General features: G+C 42.7%; 1 long non-coding RNA gene across 1 annotated transcript; it reads left to right on the top strand.

Moving 5' to 3' along the window:
* The first annotated feature begins 469 nt into the window (after positions 1-469).
* LOC311581929 lies at positions 470-24715 on the top strand. Its single transcript, XR_014773937.1, has 3 exons — positions 470-528; positions 1280-1324; positions 23734-24715. It is a non-coding gene; the product is annotated as an uncharacterized lncRNA (long non-coding RNA).
* Positions 24716-24991: the final 276 nt, after the last annotated feature.

Genomic DNA, 24991 nt, shown 5'->3' with positions numbered 1-24991 from the left:
GAGAAGTTTCTGGTAGGAGGAGGAGGTGAGAAGAACTAGGTATTTGTGATACTGAGAAATCCTGCAGCCAGCTTATGGTTTGGCTTGCTGATAGTCAGCATAGATAGCCACGTGTTCTTTCTGCCAGTGATAAGGAAACTAGCTCCTTCGGTAGAGGGAAACTGGCTTCATAAGTTCCTGAGGAATGCTGTTTTTTTTTTTTTTTTGTCTAATCACCAGAATTTGGGGGCAGTGGAATTTCCTTTTGACCTGACATATAGCTGGTGGATGAACTGGGGAAAAGGTGAAAATTGCAAAAATCTGAGGTCCGGTGTCACCTCTGCTCCACTGACAGGAAAGGACGTGGGCAGAGTGTTTATCCAATGTAGGATAAAAGGAATCTTTCCTAATCCCATCGTTTCTTCCTTGTGAGTCCCTGTAACTCTGAAACAGACACCACCCCAGCCAGTGCTCTTTTCCTGCACTTCAGAGCGCTGTATCCAACACCTCTCTGCTGTCTAAGATGTGCTGCCCAACAGCAGTCTCAAGGTGAATATTTCACACCGAACTGGCCACTTGTCACACTCTTTGTCTTGTCGGTCTTAGCAGCATACAGCACACCCTTCCTTCTGCTGGTTCAAACTTGACCTTGTACATGAGCCTGCCTCTCTCTCTTGCCATCTTTGTCCTGTTAGTACACTGGCTCACTAAAATATATGTGGGGAATGACCAGGTCTGACTGCTTTTATAGCACTAGTCAAATCAGCTTTGGATGATATGTCTGGGCTCCTACTTTGAATTTCACGTCTACTTTTAACACAATTATTGGTGTTGTCTATTTAAAATATATCAGCTTTCTGGTGGGAGTGAATGGAAGGTTTCGAGACAGGGTTTCTCTGTGTAGCCCTGGCTGTCCTGGACTCACTTTCTAGACCAGGCTGGCCTTGAACTCACAGCGATCCACCTGCCTCTGCCTCCTGAGTGCTGGGATTAAAGTTGTGCACCACCCATGCCTGGCTGGTATTCTTAAAATAACCTACAAAGTTGTGTACGATTTAGACTTTTTTTCTTCATGTTCACTAACTGATATTTTAATTTTTTGTTTCTCTCCTGTCTGTGACCTTTATGAATGAGCACACGTGGGATAGAGGGATAGAGGCAGAAGCCTAATGTCTTTGTTTATTACTTTGCGCCATATATATATATATATATATATATATATATATATATATATATATTTTATTTTTTATTTTTTTTTATTTTTATTTTTTATTTTTTTAATTTATTTTTTTTGAGACAGTGTCTCTCAGTGAACCTGAACCTCAGCAATCGGCTAGGCTGGCTGGTAAGTTATCCTTACTAAGAACTTAGTATCTTCCCACAAGTTCTAGGGTGACAGATACTTGTTAGGAATCCAGACTTGGGTCTCATGCTTGCACAGAGACATTTTGCCTACTGAGCCATCTCTCAAACCTCTGGACCGAGAATTTCTCCACTCTCACCCTACACAAATCCCAGGGGCAGTGTGTTCACTTAGTGCTCCCGGCAAGCCCCATGCCAGGGAGGGTGTCTGGTCTTACTGATCTGCTTGGAGACCTTTTCGCACTCACTTTCTTCCATCCGGATGGTAGTCTACTCTGAGCACTGCACCGAGAACCATTTTGTCTGATTTCCAAATTCATTCTGTTATTGCTTTGTGCTGCTATTTTCTCTGTGGAGGTGATTGCAAATTCTCATACTGCGTGCTTTATTTGTTTGTTTGACAGTTTCTTTTTGTTTTCTTACATTTGGGAAAATGTGGGTTTCACAAGGGCACATAATAGTCTTTGCTTCTTTTGAAATATGTACTTTAACAGCTATAAATCTGCTTCCAACTGTGACTTCAGCTAAACCCATAAATTGTGATATCTATATTTTGATTATTATTCAGTCAATGTATTCTCTCTGTCTCTCTCTTGGTGTCTCTGTCTCTGTCTCACGCACATGGAGAGAATGTTTAAGTAAGTTTATCTGCTTTTAAAAATTTTGCCTTTAATCTTTTGAGGCCATACCATTAAAACAAACAAACAAACAAACAAAAAGAAACAGAGTCTAGCCATTATTACTATAAAGCAAGTTTCTTTGTCATAGTTGTGCCCACTGGCCTAGGGTCCTTGTGGCTGGAGATAAGGGACACCGGCTTTCCTTCAACTCGTTTCTGCGTGGCACAACTCACTCATATCTTCTCGACGTCCATGTGGAGACTGTAACGAGGCACAGAATACATTCTTTGAAAACCATCAACCAGTACTTGATGTAGCTACTAATGTCTGAACTTAAGTCAATCATTTTGAACGTGTTCCGTCTGTTTTATAGCCTTGTTTTTCTTTGCCTTATCATCAGTCACATGCTCTTTACTTTGTTTCTCTTCATCTACTTGTTATTCTGGCAATATTGATGGGATGGCTGTAGTTCCTTGTGATTACATTAGGAAGTGCAAAGCAATTTTTCTGCACTAAATGAAAGCTTGTGCTATTTCTCTTAAAACATTTTCATTTAAAGGATAATAAGGTGGAAACAATGAATCTCAATAATCAAGACATTGAATGTGGTTGTCATTCTGGCACTAAAGCTTACTATTTTTTTTTTTTTAACATATTAAGATTCAGCCCTCCCTGGGAACGGGCAAAGAGACACCTTGTTGGTGGTGTTGTTCTTATATCAGTCAGGGGCATAGCAGATGGCAGTCCCTTGTTCATCCTAGCTTGATGCCTGGCTTGGTGGCCAAAGCCGTTTTATATGTTGGACTCATAAAAATCAAATCAAATAAAATCCAGGCATCACAGTGCAGGAGGAGAGAGACAGAGACCTGTGGACCTCCATGCCATCCACAGACCTGCCCTCTGGTAGCACACAGCACAGCCAGGCCATAGACACTCACTTGCCGCCATTCCAAGTGGTGGGGATGGAAGATGTCACCCAGGGGCCCTCCAGCTGTATGGCCAGCCACAACAATGTGCAAAGATGTAGTGGGCAGATGGGCGAGAAATAGAAGCCGAACAGCTTAAACATTATGAAGAGAGATGGAACCGGAGACTCAAGGGCGGAGAGGAGTTGTAAGTGGCCAGCCCGGACCACGTGGATGTCCAGGGGCTGTGCAGAACTGGCCCCACCCCTCACTGGCTGTTGCACTCTGGAAAGCAGAGGCAGTGGTTGGGGAGAGCAGGCCCTGTGACTTGCCCAGGCAACACAGGGGAACTAGTTCTGGTGGCAGGGGTGTGGGTGAGCCAGCCCCAGGGTCAGGAATGTGGGAGAGCCTACTCTGCCACACTCATCTGCCATGGGATGGCATGTGCACAGAGGTGATGCCCTCTGTCCCTTGCCACCTCTGACAGTTGGGAAAGCTGACCACAGAGTCATTAGCTCAGGAGAGCTAATGCTCTGCCCTTCACTGGCTGCAGTACTCAGGAGAGGGGACCCTGCCTCCTGCTGATGGCGGCTTTGGGTGGCCTGGCTGGAGCAGTGCTGGAGAACTCACCCTGGTGGTGTGAACAAGGGAGAGCCAGTGAGCCGAGCAGCTCAGCTACCACCCAGGCCCAGATCCAGGGCTCTGAGTTGGCCCACCCCAAATCTATATCATCTGTGAACACTTGGAACATGTGAAAGGGCTGGTGCTGCTGATCCAAAGCCGCAGGATCTCCGTGACACATGGCAACAGCAGGATAACCAGGAGTCCTGGTGAGGATCCACTAGTGATGATGTCACAGAAGCCAGAGATCTTGAGCCAGACCAGTGACTCCTTGCAGCGAACACTTGTAATTGAAGATGTGTGGACAATAGAGATAATGTGGACTTACTATGATACACTACAGCTTCTACGATGAGATTTTTCTATGCTCTTTTTGTTTTTGTTTGCTTGTATAGTTTTTTTTTTTTTTTTTGGTAAGGGAGCTTTGCAAGGGCAAAGGGCAGACATGAGGGGATGGGAACATGAGCAGGACTAGGGTGCATCATGTGAACGTCACAAAGAATCAATAAAACATCACGAAAGAAGAAAACTGATTCAGATATTTTGCTGGGTGGTGGTGGCACACACCTTTAATCCCAGAACTCAGGAGGCAGAGGCGGAGGTAGGTGGATCTCTGAGTTTGAGGCCAGCCTGGTCCGTAAAAGAGTTTCAAGACAGCCCAGGCTACCCAGAGAGACCTTGTCTTAAAACAACAACCACAACCACCACCACCACCACCACCACAACAACAACACAACCAAAAGACTTGTTAATTATATAAAAAGAGTCAGATATTTATGGAGCATCTGGTTACACTCTATTAAGAGCTGCTTTTTCAGAGTTAACTTTTAAAAGGAACTTTCTTATAGTAGATTGTTAAATCATTCCCAGGAAGTACATTTTAAACTATTGCTTATATCGTCCAGCCTATTAAAGGGTTGACACTTTTAACAGCAAATGCCATTTTAGTGTATCTCCTAACAAAAATTTTTCCCCTTCTAGATAACTGTTCCCTAAACAGATGGCACACACTGCACACCAGCATTTGGCACGCCAGCCAAGAGACAAGAATGGTCCAGAGCAATTGCTACCTGGCAACAGGGAATTAGATATGTCCTCTCAGGTTCATTTGAATGGACTGATGAAAATAACTCCTGTATCCTTTAGAGAAGTTCCACAGTGAATCAGTGTGAAGTCATGTAGCACATATGTTTAATTGCTGACCCCTGTACTACAAAAGATGACTTGCATTCAGGCCCAAGAATTAAAAAAAAAAAAACAAAAAACATTTACTTTCAGAATTAGGAAGGTCTAGAAAATAAAGCGATGGTGTGAAATTTGGCACAGCTGTGAAATTTGTTGCTAAGACATTCGGAGGTGACTATCAGGTGTGGCTAATCTTCACATCACAGAGTTATGTAGATGTACATAATGTCTCTGGGTTTTGCTTATTAGTGTTCCGCAGGAATACTTTAAAAAAATCTATTGTTAATGTATTGGAGCACATGTAATTCAATTTCCATAATAATTAAAATTTAACTTTAGTAACTTGCACAGAGCCAAAAAAAAAGTCTTCCCAATTGCATCTTCATTTAATTGAGTACAACCCTTTTTCTCATCAGTATGTTGATTTAAAAAAAAGTATTCCCGGTACACCTGGAGGCATTCTTCTGAAAAGCAAATGAACTTTGCACAGTGCCCTGTGAGGGAGTAAAGTCATGGTCTTGCTGTTGCATGACACAGAGGCTAAGAGACCAAAGAAACCCTCCACCCATAAGCCACTTTTCAGTGAGCTTTAGTAAGAGATGCTGGGACTGGAGAGATGGCTCAGTGGTCAAGGGCACCGCCTGCTCTTCCAGAGGTTCTGAGCTCAATTCCCAGCAACCACATGGTGGCTCCCAACCATCTATAATGTTATCTGATGCCCTCTTCTGCAGATAAAACACTCATATACAATAAATAAATCTTAAAAAAAAAAAGATGCTGAAGTTGGCCACTGGGCCACTTTGCCTAGAAACCAGTTCTATGCGTTGAGATGTTGCCCACAGACCGAGTTTCACAGTGTGCTCACCCAGGAAGGAGGGTGCTGAGGATGCACTTCACGTCTGCTGCCCCAACAGCTTGCTTTGGGGTAATTCATAGGGTGGGGAGTTAAGAAGCTCCTTGCTGGGAAGTGAGAGAGGGATTTTAGAGCAGTCCTGATGAAGTGCCTCCTCAGAGGTCACATGCTTCCTCTCAGCGCAGTTGCCGTGATTTCCGAGGGGTGTTTTGGGCTTGCAGTGTAAAGCCACCAACTGGATGACCTGGCTGTCCTATGCACTGTCTTCTCACCATGCTTGAATTTGGCTTTGTGCTTGTTGTGACACAGGGTCTTAGTACGTAGCCGAGGCTGACATGAGCTCATGGCTTTCCCACCTCTGCCTCCCAAGTGCTGGGGTCCAGGTGCATGCCACAACTGTATACCTATTCTTCTAAACTGTTTTGATCACAGTCTGGGGATTACTACAGATTATGAAGTCTGCATTACATCAATAAAAGTCAACGTATTAGAATATAGAATCACACATGATAGCCCGACAAAGATAACCAAAGCAAAACTGACAGGAATGAAGAGACAAAAAAATTACAATGTACAGTCATTTTAAATTGTGAGTAGCACAGTAAGGCAGGAAGTGGACAATGATAACAATGGAAGATCTGAGACTTGTCACAAAAGTACACCTTCACTCCAAAGCCTCTAACCGGGCTACACAATAGGTTACATCCTCACCAAGAAGCCAGGTGATAAATGTTTTAGTAGTTCTCTACCATATGGTCCTTTCCACAGCCGCTCAACTTGGCAACTGTAGCACAAATGTAAAATGTCAACGACTTGGCATGACTGGGTCCTGATAGAATTTCATTCATAAAAATTATCATAAAACGTTGGCCCATGGCCATAGATTTATGATATCTGGTTTAAAAATATTTTAGGCAACATAATGCCCAACAGTTAAGATTTATCACACAGAACTATGCCAACATTTAGTTTATTTTTGTGTTTAATATTATAATGTAGTTATATCACTTCCCCCTTCCTTTTCCTCTCTCCAAACTTTCTTGTATACCATTTCCTAGTCTCTTTTAAATTCATGGCTTCTTTTCCCATTAATGTTTGTTACATGTCTCTCTCTCTCTCTCTCTCTCTCTCTCTCTCTCTCTATATATATATATATATATATATATATATATATATATATACACATACATATGTATATACATTGTCTTAGGGTTTTATTGCTGTGAAGAGACATCATGAAACTCTTATAAAGGAAAACATTTAATTGAGGCTGGCTTACAGTTTCAGAGGTTTAGTCCGTTAGCATCATGGCGGGAAGCATGGCAGCATAGAGGCAGACGTGGTGCTGGAGAAGGAGCCGAGAGAGTTCTACATGTTGACGAGCAAGCAGCAGGAGACTGTGTGTCACACTGGGCATAGCCTGAGCACAGGAGACCTCGAAACCTGCCCCACAGTAACCCACTTCCTCCAACAAGGCTGCACCTACTCCAGCAAGGCTATAGCTCCTAATTGTGCTTCTCCCCGTGAGCCAAGCATTCAAACAGGAGTCAATGGGGCCATTCCTACTCAAACCAACACACACACACACACACACACACACATACACACACACACACACACACACACACACTATTTGGTGTTGGATAACCAATTTAAGGGCTCTTCTCTGGGAAAGACTAATTTTTTTTTCAGCTGTCAGCATTCCTTAGTTGTCTGGTCTCCTCTGACTTCTGTCTGGTTGACTTTGGCGTGTCTACTATTCTTGTCCTTGGTCAGCTCATATTTAGGCAGCCATGTTGGTGAGAATTGATGCGTGTAACTTACCTGTTTTCAACATCATGTCCCGAAACTAAGTGTCATTAAACTGTGACTCATGGGTTAAGTTGGCTTGCACTCCTCCGTGCCTTGTCAGGCTAACAGGGTAGTAACAGGTTCATCCTGTCTTATACAATAGAAGAAGAGGTATATAGAGAGAGACAGAGACAGACAGGGAGACAGAGACAGAGATAGGCAGAGAGATGGAGAGAGAGATAGAAAGAGAGCGGGGTGGGGTGCACAAGTAGAGGATAAAAACGCTGACTAGATCAGTTGGTCAAAGGTCTGGAATGTAGGACGCTGTATGATTTAAGAACATTTCCTTGGCATCAGTAAACTAATTCAAGAAAATTCCAAGAAAACTATGATAAACAAATAAATATACCAGCCCATCTTTTCTGATTACCATTGTTAATTATTATCCAAATAATGGAGAATGTGGTAAGTTTGGAGAAGAAAGCAATGGTGTTAGTAAGTATCAGGAGCATTGGCAGCAGGACTGAGGAAAACACAAACAACTGAACAAAGACCTAAATTCATGCTACTAGATGTTCTGACCATACAGCTGAAAAGCCAGTCTTTTTTTTTTTTTTTTTTTTTTTTTTGGTTTTTTGAGACAAGGGTTCTCTGTGTAGCCTGGGCTGTCCTAGACTCGCTTTGTAGACCAGGCTGGCCTTGAACTCACAGCGATCCGCCTGCCTCTGCCTCCCAAGTGCTGGGATTAAAGGCGTGCGCCACCACGCCCGGCTCGCCAGTCATGTTTTAAATAACAAGATGTGTTCATATGCTTGGTAAGAGAAAAATGACTGCCACTCCTGTATCTTCTCTAGTTATTTCTTGACTGCAGAGTCATCAAGTCCACTGCTGCTGTACAGTAGACACTTTGGCCTCAGGTGGCTTTAACTTCTTTCTCACTTTGACAAATTTATGTTGCAAATTGAAATGGTGTTGTTATAATCATCCCAGGGCCACCAAAGCAAGAAGCCCCAATTCGTGGGTGTAAATATGACCAATAAATCAGAGGACATGTCCCCCTTGCCTGGGGCTCCAAATTCCCAAAACAAAAGTAGGTGTTAATTAAAGTCAAATACAGGAGAGCAAGCGATTTTCCTATTTTTGAAAAAAAAAAAATAGGAGGGAAGTCATGTGAGATGTAGTGTATCCCAAACATCATTGATACAGGCAGCTTTTCAGACTATGGGCTGGGACAGCCAAATCTTTTCTGCCTCCTCAAGGGTTATTGCCTAATATGACACTTGAGAAAGAGGTTAAACCAGATCCATTAAACTTCTCGAGGTCTCATAAATTTCTTACTTATAAAATACTAAATAGGCAGTATATTCTTCATCCCTTTCAAGGTCTCCCCTGGCTAATAAAATGATTCTGTTAGAGTTGGAAAAGGTTGGCTCTTGCAGGTAGGCTGAAAAGTAGAGAGTTAGCCTAGGATGTAAAAAAAATGCTGAGTTTGACCTCATAGCTATTACAAAAATAAAAATCAAAATAATGGAAAATCAAAACCAAAAGAGGCTGAGGAGATGGCTCAGGCAGTAAAGTGCAAGTGTGAGGACCTGAGTTTGAATCCTCAGAGTCCATGTGAAGTCCAGACACTGTGGTGAACATCTGTAACCCTGGTGCTGAGGTGAGAGGGAGGGAGGAGACAGAGAGATGCTTGGAGCTCATCTCCTGGCCAGCCATGTCAAATTCATAGGCCCTAGCTTCAGTTAGAGAGCCTGTTTCAAACAGTAGAATGAAAACCATAGAGAAAGTCACCTGAAGTAGGTCTCTGATCTCTGTACACCCATGCACCTGTGCACGCCCACACAGATAAAGTGCACACACATGCACGCACACACACAACTGGAACTCCGTGCTAAGAATTTGTAGAGCCGACTGTGGTTGGGCCAAAGGCGGCAACCACACCTTGTGCAGACCTTGGCTGAGCCTTACCACGCAGGGCATTGGTCACATCTTTTCTTCTGGACTGATAAACCTATGTTAGTCACAGCATGTGGTGTTTGGTGGAACTGTTCATACTTACTGATTATTGTGGTACAGGATCTGGCCTGGGTTGGCAACCTGTGAACTTACAGCAGAATTCACAACCTTCCTATTAGCTCACATCTGCACGCATACAATTGTTCACACCGAGCTCATTTGTTCTGTGCTAGTCTGTGTCTCGGTCTCAGAAAGTAAGGTTGAGTTTATAGGCTTTTGGCCCTGGCGGAGCAGTCTCATAACTTACTTTAAAGTAAATCTCTTCAGTTTGTCATTTCTGCCTCATGGTAATTCTGCACTTGCTCCCATCTATCCTGTTTATAAAACCCTCAGACCATATTCACATGTCATCTCGCTCATCTACTTTTACAGCAAGATTATTTCTTCCAAAGTGAGCTGTGCTTCATATGAACATCCGCAATACAAGAAAAATGTATTATTTATGAGTTTGGGTTGGTGGAGATTGTAGCTATCGTAGATACTCACTGCAATCTAAAAATGATAAGGAAAGAATTGGATTTTATTCTTGAATAGGGTTGAGGCGTGGCTTTTGAAATTCATTTTTGGATTCCTCCAGACCTGGTGAACTTGCAATCTGACAGCCAGGAGATGAATGGTGAGGGGCTATCACAGTCCATCATCATCGGTGTAATGATTGCTTGATAACGTGCCACTGAGCATCACATGCCAGTAGAGGCCCACGGATCAGAGTCACTGCTGCATCTAGCTCTAAGTGCTGTGTGTCACCGCAGAGTGACATCTCAGGGTCACGAACCCAGAGAGATTCTGAAGTTTCACTGTGATAAGTTATATCTTTAATAACACCTTGTGCTTGTTTTGTGGGCCTTCAAAGAGCAACAGGGACAATTTTGACGGGGATGTACATATTATTTATGTTATTAAAAACCAGCAGAAAATTTAATATAAATTTTATTTCAAGATGTGTGTTATTTATAGCACTGTTTCTAGGAAACCTTGAGACCGCTCAAGAAACCCCGAGGCCAAATTTTAAGCACAAAGGAGATTTATTTATCCCAGAGGGACAGAGGGCAGGGAATAGGAGATAAAGATAGGAGACAGAGTATGAAAGAGAAAGGGAAGGGAATGAGGAAGAAAGGGAAGGGGTATTTATCCCAGGGGACAAAGGACTGCCTCTGGATGGAAAGAAGACAGTGGTGGCCCATAGGCAAATGGTGGCTCATAAAGGGAAAAGGGGAAACCCCATGTTAGGAAGAGGTGTATTTTAATTGAGCATGTTTATTAGGTGAGCCAAATGGATCTTTTGATTGATGGACTTTAATACTTTGATGGCTGGACCTTGGTAGGCAGCCTCAGGAGGAGGAAGTGGACCAACAAGGGAATAGATCTTGGGGTCTACCTTTAGGAATGCAATTTAATTTTATTTCTTCTTCTTCTTCTTCTTCTTCTTCTTCTTCTTCTTCTTCTTCTTCTTCTTCTTCTTCTTCTTCTTCTTCTTCTTCTTTTAGCAAGGCAGAGGCAATGGGGGAGAAGGGCAAGGCCTGGCAGAGCCATGCTGGCCATGTTGGAGATGGAATAGAGTCCCTTCACTGTTCATATAATATACTAGTTGTCCAATACCACATAATGTTAATTAATTATGACATATCGGTAACATGGTTTAGATTCTTAGATTGGAGGCATTTTAAAAAGAACTATAGATGATAGTGTTGTCAATTTACTTTTCCTTTCTCTTCTACCTAAATTTATAACACTTTCCTTCCCCTGAGCTTAAGAATGTAAAGCCTTTGCAGGAAAAATGGTCCTTGGAAAACTCACTTGATTTATGTTACCTATACAATAGCCTTTCCCTGTTGGGTTATTTATTTACATTTGTTCATGTCACTTTGTGTAAAGGACCAGTTTTATCTTACATAGTCCTATCTATGAAAACCTGACTCCCAGAGCAAAGGAGAAATGGCCACATTTCAATCTTCCATTGATGTGTTGTTATTTTGTGACAGTTTTGTTCCTTCTTCCTAAGGACCATATAATTATTCCTGCTTTATATCAAGAGTGCTCAGAGAAGGTATCTGCCTGGAAATGACCGAAAGAAACAGGTCATTCAAGAGAGGAATCTCGGTTTTCTTTGAAAGGCAAGGCTTGGTCATTGTTCATGCTAATCCTGCCATTAAAACCCATGTAAGCATTATAGTATTACACAGAAGTACACTTTCATTGTGTCATATTACTAAGTGTGAGGCAGTAATTCATCTAAGAATGACTGTTTATTGAGTCTCTAAATTGCTAAGAACTTTACGGTCTGCTTTTGCAGCCTTGTGAAAGTGTGTTTACTATTTACCTGCCTGGAAAAAGAATGGGTTGTGTTTCTAGTTTTATTTGCACGTTTTCCTGTTTGTTTAGAGAAGGGGGGCTGAGGGAAGATCTACCCTTGTACCCCAGGCTAGCCTAAAATCCACTCTGCTAGTTGTGTTAGGTTAGTCTCTGCCGACCTCAGATTCACGGTAATGTTCCTGCCTCAGCTTCTCAAGTGCTTTCATAACAGGCACGAGCCACTATATTTAGGCTTCTAAAAGCGATTTTAATACATTTCTTGTATTGATTCTTTTGACTTAGGAGGTGTGAACTGGCACCTCAGAACAAATGAGGACACATTTCTAGAACTTTTTCTTGTCAACATGTATCTTAGGGAACAAAGTTGAGGTTAGAGCTATGTTAAAAGACATAACAGAAGTAGACCTTGTCAGTCTTAACCCGTTCCTATCATTTCCTGTGTCTGACTCAGGAAGATGAGCCGTGGGGAATGGCCATAGAAGCTGGCTTAAAGAGCAGTAGCTATTCCACATATATGAACTCAAGACCAATGAGGTGTTCTGTTGTTTCAACTTTATTGTCTTTCTTTCTCAATAAAGGTCAAACCCCTCTTAATTACGTAATCAATGTTTAATTCAGTTCTGAACCCCAACACATATTTATTTATTTATAATTTATTCATATTACACCCCAATTGTTATCCCCTCGCTCTTATCTACCCGTTTCCACCCTCCCTCACCTTTCCACCCTGTTCCCCTCCCCTAGACCTCTGACAAGGGACCCTCCTCCTGTACCGTCTGACCACAGCCTATCAGGTCTCATCTGGATAGCCTGCATCCTTTTCCTCTGTGTGCCCACAGGGCCTCCCCACCAAGGGGGAGTGATCAACTCGGGAGCACCAGAGTTCATGTCAGAGGCAGTCCCCACTCCTCCCACCACCGTGGAGAATGAGCTGTCCATCGGCTAGATCTGAACAGGGGGTCTAGGTTCTCTGCGTGCATTATCCTTGCTTGGTGCAGCAGTTTGTGCAGCCCCCCCTCCCCGGCTCCAGAGCCTCAGGACTTGATGGTCTCCATGTGGGGCTCCTGAACCCTCTGGGTCCTTCCATCTCCCCATCATCTCATACCATTCTCATCCCTTTGCCCACAGTCCAACTGCGAGTCCCAGCATCTGTCCTAATCCCTTACTTGGTGGAGCCTCTCAGAGGATATCTAAGTTGGGTTAATATCCACTTATAAGTAAGTTTATATATGTGTGTCTTTCTGGGTCTGGCTTTCCTCGTTCAGGATGACCATTTCTAGTTCCATCTATTTGCTTGCAAATTTCTAGATTTCCCTGTTTTTAATAGCTGAGTAATATTCCATTGTGTAAATGTACCGCCGTTTCTTTATCTCTTCTTTGGTTGAGGGACATCTAGGTTGTTTCCAGATTCTGGCTATTATGAATGCAGCTGCTATGAACACAGTTGAGCAAATGTCCTTGTTACATGGTGGAGCATCTTTCAGGTATATGCCGAGGGGTGGTATAGCTGGGACTTGAGGTAGAACTAGTCCTAATTTTCTGAGAAAGTTCCAGATTTATTTCCTAAGTGGTCGTACAAGTTTGCACTCCCATCAGCAAGGAAGGAGTGTTCCCCTTTCTCCACATCCTCACCAGCATGTGCTGTCACTTGAGTTTTTGATCTTAGCCATACTGATGGGTATAAGATGGAATCTCAGAGCTGTTTTGATTTGCATTTCCCAGATGATGAAGGATGTTGAACATTTCTTTAAGTGTTTCTCAGCCATTTGATGTTGAGAAGTATCTGTTTATCTCTCTAAAGGTAGATTATTTATATAGAAAAGGAAGAGTATAGTAAGGTTAATGTGTTAAAGGCTTGGTTCCCAGCCTGCGATGCCTTTGGGAGGGTTTACAACTTTTGGAACATGGAATCTAGTAGAAGGTAATTAGTGACAGGCCCTTAGAAATACTATTGGGACCATGACCCTTTTCTGTGACTCTCTTTTCTCCATGGTTATGAAATGGGTGCTTTCTTAACAACACACCCCAACATGCCATACAAACTCTAAATAATGCATAGACTAGAGCTCAGTAATAGTGGCCAAAACCCACCCTTTTCCCCACTTAGTTTGATTACCTCAGTTATTTTGTTGGTGACTCATACATATACTCTGTGAGATGACCCTCAATTTTCTCTAGAAGAAATTACGAGCAGATGAAAGGAGCAGTGAGCAGTGGGTGTGTCAGGGAGGTTGGAAGTAGATCTGCTATTGGATGTTGGCAGATGGAAGCAAAGAAAATCCCACAAGGAGACAACCAATCATTTCTTTATTTATGTGTTTGGCCTACAAGAATGTCTGTGAGGGAGTTGGATGCACTCAAACTTGAGTTACAGACAGTTGTCGCGGGCCATATGGGTGCTGGGAATTGAATGTGGCTCCTCTGGAAGAGCAGCCAATGCTCCTAACTGCTGAGCCATCTTTTCAGCTCCCAGCTGTTCATATTCTAATAATTGTATTTCATAGTATGTTGAAATAGGATGACACCCTCATTAGTAGTATATAGGATAATGTTCACATTACCGGGAAATTGAGTAAAACAAACTATTTATCGTTTTTTGCTTTGACAGGGGAATGGAAATTGGGGAGAACAATTGTTTTCAATCGTTCTCAATTTTTAGGTTGTGATCTATGACCAATGGGCCATGGTATCTGGGAGTGTGTGCTAGAGAGAAAATGGAAGTAAGTCCTGCAAGTGTGTGTGTGTGTGTGTGTGTGTGAGTGTGTGTTGATCTTGAAAGGGATGTCGGCACCTTGGCCTTTTATTGTTTGCTTGCAGCGATGAGCTGAGCTCTTTCCTCTACTTGCTCCCCTGCCATGACATACTGCCTGGCCAAGAACTCCAAAGCCATGGGTACAGTCAAGCATGGCTTGGATCCTCCAAACTGGAGGCCAAAGGGGAAGCTCCCGTTCTCTAAAGATGAGATGTGTTTTGTTGTAATGACAAAGGTCAAGGCAATGGGCTTCTGTATTTTGCAGGATCAGGGGAAGTTTGTGAAACTGGAACCCTCCTGTGACTGAAAGAAACTAAACACTTTCTACACCCCGAACCTCGGATTCCCTAATTGATACTACCACAGCCAGCAAAGTGTTCGTTCAGGAGAGACAGGAAGGGAGTTCAGTTCAACATGACTCAGTAGCCTGTGTTGGTTTAGAGTCTGACAATGGGTCGTTTATTTTTTATTTTATTTATTTATTTATTTTTTATGGGTCGTTTATTTTAGGCATATTTAAGCCCAGCACAATTTGGGAAAAGTATCCTTCTGATAATTAATTCAACCTCGTGTTCACAACAAATCTTAAGGTATGACTACACAGAAATTATTGTAAAGCACAAGTGGCATCTTCCATAAAGACAGGTTCTGTAGAGTAGAACCTGTAGGGGAAATAGGCTCAAGACAAGCAAGCTCAAGAGAAGGGGAGAAGGGAGCTGGTGTGGCCTGGTGACCACACAGATAATGCAGAGGTCACTAGGCTATCAACCAGCCTTCTAGGTGCACAACGGGTTGCACATCTTTTCTTACGAAGAGGCAAGCCGGTGTGTTTAGCATCCCTAATTTCCCCAGTGCTTTTCTGTGAACACAAGGACTTACATGCCCCCTACATCTAATCCTTTACAACCCTTCCTCCTCATGGCTAAATCTCATGAAACTTGTTGCATAGCCTTTATTTTCTTTTAGAAAGAATTCCAAATGTTAGAAATTGGAAGAATTTATTTAAAAATTCAAGCTTAGGATAAAAAAAAAACTTTAATAGGTTTATTTTGAGAACCCGTTCTTGGGTACAAATGTACCGAGATGGTTTCTACTTCAGGAACAGCTGGAACAGTGGAGAATTTTTTTCCCTTAATTGAAACACTCTCCCGGAGGCTCCTATCCACAGGAAAGAAATGACAGGGCTCTTCAGCTGGCCTGACTTTACTTAGGAATCTCACTGCAAAGTTATTGAATCTGGCTTTTTCTTCATTCCAAGAACTAAGAAAGAAAAAAAAATGTTCTATAATAATAATACAACCGAGTTGGCTATTGTTAACAATGCTGCTGCAAACGTATTAATTTCACTTTGTTGGACAGACGCCAAGCAGAATGCTGGATGTCGTGGTAGGTCAACTTTGAATTATGGAGTCATCTTCATTTTTCTTTTATGTAATAATGTACCATTCATGCTCCAATCTGACACCCGGCGTCCCCATCTCCCCACTCCCTTAGCATTTGTCTTTTCGAATAACCATTCCTGTGTTTTGAATATGCACTCCTATGATAATTCATGTTATTGGGCATTTTCATATACCTGTCCAACATTTCTATATTTTCTTTTCTTTTTTTTTTTCCTAACAGCCACATCTTATTATTTCTCTCAGGCTTTTTATACTTCCTAAAACAAAGTTTTCTACAGAAGAAGAAAAATTACCTCATGGCCTTAAAAGAAATTATCGCAAAACAGCTAAAGTTGTTGCACAGAGGAATTTACAGAGCAGGATTATTGGTTACATGTTTTCTCATTAAAACTCATACCTAATTAAACACTTTTTATTTAATCAATTTTGAGCCTGAAGCTGGCCTTCTCTCTTCTCCTTCCAGTTCCACCCTCATGCCCACTCCTCCATTACCCACTTTCCTTTTTCTCAGAAAAGGGGAGCCCTCCAAAGGGTACCAACCCAACCTTGCATCTCAAGTTGCAGCAGGGCTAAACACATCCCTCCCGTTAAGGCCAGACAAGGCAGCCCAACTAGGGGAAAGGAATCCTGCAGAGACCAGGTGGGCTAATCCTTCAGGGTTCATGCTGCAGAGCAATCTGTGGGATGCTTTGGGCTGGCTGGCTGAAGGTGGGATGCACCTGCAATGGAGAGAAACTTGTGACTGTCCAGAAACCGTCTGTCAAATGCCTTGGGCAGGCTGGCTGAAGACTGGATGCCCCGACAATGGAGAAGGAACTTGTCACTGTCCAGACAGTCAGCTCTCTGTCCTGTTAGTACTTTTGTCAGTACTTTTGGAAGTTGCTTGCCTGCACTTCCCTCATATTAGATAGTTTTTCCTTCTGGGGTCTCTGATGGGCTTGAAGAGTAGATAGGCACCATTTTATTATAGGTTTAGTTAAAAGACTCAATAGTATAGGATAGGGGAATAATTTCTTAAAAATGGTTAACTACAAATGGACTGGTCGTTGTAAATGTTGACTTACTGGGCAATTCTTAGTTTGTTGTATATAGCTTATTTTATTAAATAGAAAGAGGGAGACGAAGAAGAGTTAAATCTGTTTTTAAGGATTCCAAGTGCGGGATCGGAATGGTCTTGTGAGAGAACAGGTGAGGTTAATTCACTAGAAGAGCAACCACCTCGTGCAGGAGCTTAATTGTTGCCAGCTGAAAAGATCCCTCGAACTGACTCTGGGAGGAGATATATAAATGAGCACAGAACTGGAGGCGGGGCTTTGTGGAGACTTGGGATAGTTTTGGCTGTTCATCGCTGCACTTCGAGACGCTCCTAGAGAGAACCGTTCGAGGGAAGGCTTCAGGGCTCCGGCTCCTGCTGAGTTTCTGGGTTCTGGTTACCTCAGGTTCCAGCAGAAGAAATCCTGCAGCTCATGCCCTGAGAATCGTTCCTCGGAACTGATATCCTTAAGGTTTTGTTATTGTGTCCATTAATCCTCATTTCCTATTGTTTTGGTTAGTCGGGTTATAAGTGACGTAGGCTCGGTCACTAAGTTGTTAATAAAATATATTGGTTAAGAAAATTGAGCCTACAGAACCCAAAGGCAGACAGCAGAGTCAGAGACAGCCTCTACTCCCATTGTTAGGGGACTCACATGGTGACCAAGCTGCACATCTGCTACCTATATGTAGGGGGGTCTAGGTCCAGCCCATGCGTGCTCTTTGGTTGGCGGTCTTTTCTTTTAAGAAATGTCTATTCTGGAGCTGGAGAAATGGCTCAATGGTTAAGACAGTTTCTGCTCTTTTGAAGGGTTTGAATTCAGTTCCCAGCACCCATTTCAAGAGGCTCACAACTGCCTGTATGTAATGCCAGCTCCAAAGGATTTAACATTGTCTTCTGACTTCTTACAGGCAGTCATTTACACACACAGATGTGCACACAAATAAATAATAATAATAAAAGAAATCTTTGAAAGGAAAGAAATGTCTATTTAACTTATCTCCCACTTAGAAGTTATTTTCTTTATGTGTAACTGCATGTAGGTGTGTGCCTGTGTATGCACAGGTACACACGTGTCTATGTTCTTGTCAGAGTATGTGTGTGCTTGGATATTTAGAGACCAGAGGTCAAGACTGGATGCTATCCACCTTTTTTGGAGACAGGATGTGGCACTGTAGCCTGAGTCTCGATGTGTAGACTAGACAGGTTGGCCAACAAAGTCTGGAAACCTACCCATCTCTGACTCCAGGCACTAGGCTGTGCAGAGGTGTCTATCAACTTTACAAGAGTTCTGAGGATCGTCCTTATGCTCGAAGCCAAGCATTTTACCGAATTCAACCATCTTCCCCAGCCCCTCCCTTTCCCATTTATAAAATGAAGAATTAATCGTTTTTCTTGCAATTGAATTATAGGCATTGCTTGTATGTTTAGCTATTAATCTTTTGCTAAATGTATGGTTTGAAAAAAAACATTCCGATTCTCCAAGTTGGCTTTGGCATTTTGTTTTTTTTTTTAATTTTTTATTAATTTACTCTTGTTACATCTCAATGGTTATCCCATCCCTTGTATCCTCCCATTCTTCCCTCCCTCACATTTTCCCCTTACTCCCCTCCCCTATGACTGTGACTGAGGGGGACCTCCTCCCCCTGTATATGCTCATAGGGTATCAAGTCTCTTCTTGGTAGCCTGCTATAGCTTTGACGTTTTGACTCTTGCTGTGTGGAGCTTCTTAGTTGTGTGGTGGGAATCTTTCTGGAACACGCACTCTGACACCATGAGAGTGGAAGAGAGGAGATGCTACCGCTGGACCAATTCCAGGATAGCTCCTGAAAGGCTTCGGTCTGGGGCCCAGTTTGCATTGTCGCTTGAGACCCTAAAATCACATGGGGGGCGGTGGGCAAGCAATCAAGACGTTGTTACAGCAGTATACACGGGCAGTCAGCAGTTAAGTGCAATAACCCATTATCTCGGCTGCTTCTGCAGGTCCTTCTGCTTCAGGTAGCGAGTGAAGCTGTGCTTGGCAAATAGGCGGTACAAGCAGCGCTTTGAGTAAACCATTAGATAAATCAATAAGTCTTTTCTGCCTTATTCTACTTTGTTCCCTCCTCTTCACCTTCACGACATTGTATGAATCTATCTTGAAATGGGCTGGTACTCCCGGCATGGTATCTGTATCGTCCTCTGGTGGCTCTCATCTGTACATCAGGCCTTAATTCTTATAAGTAACTCTTTGGCATTTTCCTATACTGTTCCTGACGGATTAGTGTAAAAAAGCGTCCCTCATTTAGCACTGTGTATATGTCTCCTTTTTCTGGCATAATCAAGTCTAATCCTCCGGGGTTTTGGAGGACCTCTGCTGCTGCGGAATCTATCTGACTCTGAACAATGACCATGCTTTACTGAATAATAGTTAAGTTTTCCTTGATCTGAATAGGGACTGGCTGTGGTGCCCGTGCCACCGAGGTACCGAGTCGAGGGTGAGGGACACACACACACACACACACACACACACACACACACACACACACACACAGGGTCCTTCCTGCTAAGAGAGCAGCAGCCGCAGCAGCAGCCACAGCAGCTGTTTATTCTTCTCTTCCAGAGTTCTAAAGAGCCTTCCAATAGGCAGCAAAACAGGAATCCCCCTCCCAGGTAAAATCCCTCAAGCGGTGATCGCACATAGGAGGGAAAGTCTCAAGGAGGGGAGGGGCGCGTTCTCAGAGCAGTAAACATGACTAGCTAACCAAGATAAACACAGACATGGAAGCTACTAGAAACAGGACATGAAACAGCAAGACAGGCAGGCAGCCCAGTCGGGCCTGGCTCCTACAACTGGCTACATTGAACTTGTCTATTGCAGTCTCACTGGTGGTCACGGACCCTGTCATTGGAGCCATTCCTAGCAAGACTAGGTAGTGTGTAGGGGTTCTCTGATGTCTCGGATCTAAGGGATGTAAGTATTCCTGGCAACTCAAATAAGCCAGTGGCCAAGAATACCAGCCTGTAATTGTCTTCTGGGTTAGCAGATGTAAATGCCCGTGGGCGGGTGAAGTTATGTACCATTAGGAGCCACTGCTCTTTTGACTAGTCTGGTGTAGCTCTTTACATTTTACACATTTGGCTTTCCCCTATGACCTGAGCAGGTATCTCTTTTGTGTTAGCCATTTCTACATCAACAGACATAACCTGGCTCGTCTGTATGTACATCCAGCAGGCCTGACCTGGACATGGGTCTTGTTAGGTTAAGGTGCTTATGGACGTCATTTACTAAAGCTGGGTTTTTGAAATATGGTTTTCCCACGCAAAGGGCTTTTCTGTGGTGAGTTCCCACATCCTTCCTCCTGAGTTCCCTCTATCTGAAGTCCCACTATGGTCTTAATTCCTTGTCCCTCTGTGGACGCTACCTTCCTGACATACCCCTTCCTGGAGAAGTCCATGCCTGACCAGTGTGTAAAATAGGACCAGTGGAGTCCCGCATTATGGCTGTTTTGCCCTTGGCCCTCATCCATCACTATTCATCCAGAAGAAACCACTGTCTGCTTTCCCAGCTTGGGCAGCTCTATCACAGCATGACAGGGCTCGAAGGATGACCTTCAGTTGGCCTATTCCAAGTAGCAGCCCCCGAGGGAGTTAAAGCAGAACCCGCCTGAGGGGCAGTTAATTACACGGTTATATTTTGATGAGCGCCCAAGAACTGGAGTTGCTCTGGGACAAGTTTGCTCTCCAGAGAGCAACCTCTATGTGACATCGTCAGTGAGCAGGGACCGAGAGTACAAGCTGTGCTTTAAATAAATCAAGAATCCAGTGTCTGCTAATTGGTCTTTCCTACCTTGTTCTACTTCAGTTTGATGCAATATCATTTTTATATTTTTAACTGTGTTTTGGCAAATATCTAAGATATTATTGCTCAGACTAACGTCAAGAATCCCCCACCCTGCCATGTGCTTTTATGTAATATATTTATAGTCTGAGGTCGTACAATTGCATTTCACTCAAGTTTAAGCAGCTTTTTGGATACAGTAAGCTGAAAGTCTGGTTTTGTTCCTCTGTGTGTATGTATTCAGTTTTCATAATATAACATTGTCTACTAAAGAGCATCCTTTTAACCAGCGTGCTTGCTTTATATATATATTTTTTTATTTTTGAGACAGGGTCTCTATATTATGCAGCTCCGACTAGTTATGTTCAGGGGCAGACCAGGCTGGCCTCAAACTCACAGAGATCTCTCTGCCTCTATCCCAAGAGTTCTGGCATTAAAGGCGTGTGCTACCACACCATACTTAGTCCCGACTCTTTGTGAAAATTGGGTTGACTCTGCTCCCACACTTATTTTGAGCCTCTGTATTTCATTGGCCTGTGTGTGTGCTTGCAAGAAGGACCACACTTTTACTACGAGAGCAGTGCAATGCACTTTGGTTAAAGCAATGTGCTGTCCAGCTTTGAACCTGTTTTGGTTGGGATTAAGGGTCCCATGGCACCCTGTGTAGCCCCTGTGAGTTTCTGGACTGATATTTCAGGGACTGTGCCAATGGGTTTCCATGGGCACTGTGGTGAATCTGTAGATTGCTCTTTAGTGACATAGGCATTTTTAAAATACTGTTCTTGCCAGCTCGTGAATAAGAAATAGTTTCACTTACTTACAACTTCTTTAATTTATTTCACTTTTAAGGTTTTCATTTTAGGCACAAATCATAGCATTTTAAGAGAGTTAAATTCTTTTTTTTTTCCTTCCTGAGTATGGTTGCATAACATGTGCTCCCAGAGAGTGAAACACACAGCACAGGGAACACTCTCCCCTCACAGGGCTCCATGGCTAGGGCTTGTGCAAAATAACTTCACTGTTCTCCAAGTCTATGTTGGCCAAATGAGTCATAGGATTGCTCTGTAGTTTTGTTACTGCCCAGGTTCAGTTTGGTTATGATTTTTATCAACCGTAACACATATAATAATAAAGTTTTCAAAATTCGTTTGATAAATTAAAAATACGTGATTTTAAACCTTAATTTAAACTACTTCAAAGAGGACTTTATTCTCAATGGGCAAAGACTTCTGCATCTGTTGTGACATTTCTGGGGATTGTCTGGCATGTTGTCTTTATTTTTCGTCTTTGAAAATTTCTTGATTTCCCCCCCACCCATTGTCTGAAGAAAGTCCCCAAAAGTAAAATTTCAGAAGTGACTAGAAGCTCATTATATTGTGTTTATGGATTTATTAACAATGTACTGACCATTAACTTCAAAACATTCTGAATGCAACCAACAACAAAATATATGTTTATATTGCAACTTAGGCGCACTCACAGGTACCTTCACTCACACATGTGCACATAAAACAGCATAGAACCAAAGTCATAGTAGACAGGGTCTAATCAGCACTGTCAGCCCCTCACTGGACCAAAGCCATAGCAGACAGGGTCTCATCAGCACTGTCAGCCCCTCACTTTTCATTCCATCCTTCTGATCCTCCTGCTCCCTGGTCTTCTAACTCAACCTGGAAAATCCCATTCTGCACAGACATCTCACATGCTAATGCTGAACGTTTGAAATGCAGGCTGTGCTGCAGCTGAAGAGTCGTGAAATCAATTTACTAAGACTTGATAACATCAAACTCTGAACTGCTGCATTGGTTTTCTTAATTTATTCTGTTCCTCTGCTAATAGGAAGAAAACACATTTTGAAATCCAGCCAACTATTTTGAAATATTATTACATCAAAGCATTATAAATCCATTAGAAACACCCATTGAATTCACTTTTCCCCATTTTCTTAATAAGATGATTTCAATATTTATTCGGTACAAGAGTAAATGTTTTCTAAGAAGCACAACCTTCAGGCGGAAGAAAAGTAGTTTACGACGTAATCAATGCCATCTGATTAGTCATAGTCATTAGCATGAGTTAACCTAAAAACAACCAACGCACTTGGCACTCAAGGGCATGAGTTATTATACTAATGGTTTACTTTCAATATCTAAACAACTTCAATTACAGCTAAAATGCTTGTATAGCTAATTAATAATGTAACAATTACCACAACTATAATTAAAAATCCATCACCTTAATTTAATAAAATCTTATGTAAATATGACATGGTAAGTTGACATATTATCAATATGTCGCAAATGCATGTGTGTACAGAAGTTATTTATGCCATATTATGAGACTACTAAGATTTTCCAGATGTAGCTTACGTGTGTCTATGTATATGGCTTATAATTTAAAAAAAATCCTCCTCCCCCTTCGTCGTCTTCTTTTATTTTCGAGATAAGGTTTCTCTGTGTAGCCTTGACTGTCTTGGACTCGCTCTGTAGACCAGGCTGGCTTCGAACTCACAGAGATCCACCTGCCTCTGCCTCCCTGAGTGCTGGGATTACAGGCGTGCACCACTGCTCCCGGCTTGGCTATCTTTTAGTACCACTGAACTTTATTCTTATTATTTTGTGAATTCCTATGCTTTTCAACAAAATATCCCAAATCCTTTGTAAAGTACCAGTAATAAAAGCGGTAAAGGTTATTTCTTCCTGGAAGTCGGCAAGACTTTCCTTCTGCTAGTCCATCGCTGGGAGACTGGAGTTGCCGAGGGAGATGGAAAACTGGGTTTAGGTATCACAAAGGCTTCCTTCCACAGTCAGAGGCAGTCAGTGCGTGAGTGCACTGTGCTACCTGGACTTGGGATTTGAAAGAAGAAGAAGAAGAAGAAGAAGAAGAAGAAGAAGAAGAAGAAGAAGAAGAAGATATTCTTGGTTTTGCTGTTGGTCTTTTTTCCTTTTAATGCAAAGTGGTTGAGTAGGGAAGTGACATGGGTTAGGGAAGGGCTGGAGGAGGGAGGGGGATAGATGAAAACACGTTAATACAAAAATTCCCAAAGGACTAATGCTTTTTTTTTTTTCTTAAATTAGGAAAACAAAAGAAAAACTGCTATGTGCAAACTCCAAGAAAGGAAGCTCGTGAAAGCGAGCCCCCACTGCAGCTTGATCTGGGATTTCTACCGTCTAGGGTACGGATGGGGAGAGAGCACTTACGGCACTCAGCCCATGGCACTTGACCACGGTGGGCCTTGAAAAATCTACCGGGCCACGCAGAAGCAAACATGATTGGCTTCGACTAAGATACGACATTGATAAGGCCTGACTGTGAAAATCCGCTGAGCAGCTGGGAAGAGGGAACACGTTCTTTAGAGTCCCACGAGCTTATTTAAGTGGGACTTTCCCACTCTCCAAGGTGAATTTGAAGGCTCTAGTCTGATAGAAACACTTGGCGGAGTGCGGTCGTATGCACTAGCAGAAATGCAAACAGGAACTTTCAGCCTCATCTCATTACACAGAACTTTGCCAAAATCCACGTTCTATGTAAAGCAATTGTGCAGATTAACTGTGCAATTAACAATATCAATGGAGATAATAAGGATTATGATAAAAAAACCTTTCCCAAGCCAAGATAAGTGGAGAAGTGCTAGTACTTTAGTTCTCTTATAAATATTCATAAAGCACTTGAAAGTCATTATGGAATATTATTGTTCTGTTTGGTATGGCCTCAAAATATTTTCTTTCCATTTTAAAAGCGAGAAGAGTGAACTCTGACTCCAGACAAATTTGAGGGTTTTGGTTTTTCAATTCCACTAGAAACATTTAACAAATGATATCATAGAATAGTATTTGCTAAAGACGTTAAAGGTCTCTGGAAAAAAGGAATAAGTGGAGGCTACAAAATGTACAGGAAAAAGGAAAGAGGGCGTGGCAGCTGGCTGAGATGAAACTACACACCGCGTCCCTGCTGGGCACACAGGGATGCCTGGGCCGTGGACCCAACAAAGCACAGGGAAGATGACATAGCATTGACGGTCACTCCAGCCTGGCTTGATGATGCTGGCGAGTTGATGGACTCTCAACGGGAGCCACTGCGTGTCAGCTCGTATGTCAGTTCCACGTAAAGGCAGTGAGAACTGAGAGCTAAGCGGAAAACATGCGTGGGACAAAAGAGTATGTCAGGGACAGGCTGTAGGCCAGTGTTCCATCCTAGGAAGGCGGACATAGGTTAGACTGTTGGCTTTACCAAATCAAAAGCTGGCCTCTATGCCCTGAACTCCTTAGCATTGTGTTAAGTAGAGAAAAATGCGGTCCTCTGAAGGGAACACAGGCTTATCTATAGACTACGGTT

Source organism: Acomys minous (genome assembly GCF_964271855.1).
Source record: "Acomys minous genome assembly, chromosome: 13".
Lineage (NCBI taxonomy): Eukaryota > Metazoa > Chordata > Mammalia > Rodentia > Muridae > Acomys > Acomys minous.
The sequence above is the reverse complement of the archived record's forward strand: the minus strand, read 5'-3'. Positions and strand labels throughout refer to the sequence as shown.